General features: G+C 35.1%; 1 pseudogene; it reads left to right on the top strand.

The window, feature by feature from the left end:
* Positions 1-565: 565 nt before the first annotated feature.
* LOC119260456 (calcium-binding protein 39-like) lies at positions 566-1,656 on the top strand (annotated as a pseudogene).
* The last annotated feature ends 212 nt before the right edge of the window (positions 1,657-1,868 follow it).

The raw sequence follows: 1,868 nt of genomic DNA on the forward strand, positions 1-1,868 counted from the left end.
AGCCAGTTACCACATAATTTAAAAAAATTTCGGGAATGGGTACTAACTTAGTTGAGAAAGAAGCAATTCAATCCTTAATTTAAGCATTTTCTTAATTAAAATTATATTAATTTAGATTTAAAAATCAAATTTGATTTTTAGATCTAAATTAATATAATTTTAATTTTAAATATGGGTAGTTGAAAATCAAATACCCATATTTTATTTTTATATATGTATATAAACACATATTTATACATATAAAAATAAATGCGTGTATGTGCATGCATTAGATATTTATATTGGTCATTAAATTTACATAGTCACAATCTAGGTGGTGCAAAAATATAATGTTCGTATTTTTTAAAATCCAATTCAAGATTTGAAATGACATCTAAAACCACATGGCCTAGGAGAATCCAGAGGGATATAGGATGATTTCTTCTGTGCCCTAACACTTTGGCAAATCAGTCTGAAGAACTACCGGAGCTGCTTATTTCCCCCAATGGCTACAAGAGGAGGAAATCTCAGATTTCTGAATGTGACAGCAAGCAAGTATCTTATATTGGAAAAAGAGATTATATGGATGAAAAAAAGGCCTTTATTTAGTAAATCACACGAAAATCCAGCAAAAATCATGAAAGCTCTGAAAGACAGCATGGCCATCCTGGGAAAGCTAGACAAAGGACAGACAAGGATTCAGAAGTATTGAAGTCACTGCGAACAATCAAAGAAGGCTTGCTCATACAAATGGCAAGGAAGCTGTACCTCAGCGAATACAAGCATCACTCTATGGCAGTGGGCTGCTGGTGACACTGAGAGCTGACCTACAGATGATCAACTTTGAAGGAAAAACAGAATCAGGTAGCATTTGAAGTGCTGCCGTGGGGTTCCTTAGTGCTCGTCCTTATATCCCCATTTATGCTCCTTAAAAGATGGGATGCCCCATGGATTGCCTGACATTGTGAGATGATGCTGAGAGAATGTATTTGACGTGAAAGTCACTGGCCAAAAATCATCCCCTTTTCTAATAATGCAGAGATTTCTTTAAGTGTGTGGAGTTTTAACATTTAATATTGTGTCAGATACCATTGCTCCTTTAAGGATTTGGCTAAGCAGACACAAATTGTTGGTAGCAGGCTTCTTAGAAGAACATTATGACACTGTTTTTGAAGTCTGAGAACTCTGTGGCTAAGAGACCATCTTTAAAGCTGTTAGGCAAACTGATACTGAACAGCTTTGCCATTGTAACAAAGTACATCAGCAAGTCAGAGAACCTCAAATTGATTACAAATCCTGAGTTAAGAGTCTCAACATTTAGTTAGAAGTCTCCATTCTCTTCAAGGTGTCTGTGGCCAGTCCTCACAACACACAGTTTATTGTGGAGATTATAATTAAAAAAAATAATAAAATAAACCAAACCAAACCAAATAGCTTGTGCTCATTGAGTTTCTGAGCAGCTTCCAAAAAGAAAAAGTGGATGACGAGCAGTTTGTTGATAAGAACAACTTGATTAAACATATTCAAGACTTGAAAAAAACAGCCCCTCAGTTTCCTGCCACAAGCCACTGTCTTGTCTCAGTTGTTGATTGTATAGAAAGTGTCATTCCAAGAAATAATTATTCTGAGGAAGGCTTTGTAGGTGTCTATTTTTCCTCAACTCATTGTTCAGGTTAGACGGAAAATAAACATTTGAATAAAAAATAAAATCCAGCTTAACTCCCAGACTTTCATTTTGGCTGGGTAGGAGGACCCTTATTCCAGCAATTTTAAGGTAACCCAGTCACATCCAATTTTATAAAATACATTTAATAACATACTTTATCTTTAGAGTGACTTTATATTTATAGCAAAATGAAGAAGAAGGTAGAGCAATTTCCCATATGCTC

Source organism: Talpa occidentalis, unplaced genomic scaffold (assembly GCF_014898055.3).
Source record: "Talpa occidentalis isolate TD23 unplaced genomic scaffold, MPIMG_talOcc4v2.1 talOcc4.6, whole genome shotgun sequence".
Taxonomy (NCBI): domain Eukaryota; kingdom Metazoa; phylum Chordata; class Mammalia; order Eulipotyphla; family Talpidae; genus Talpa; species Talpa occidentalis.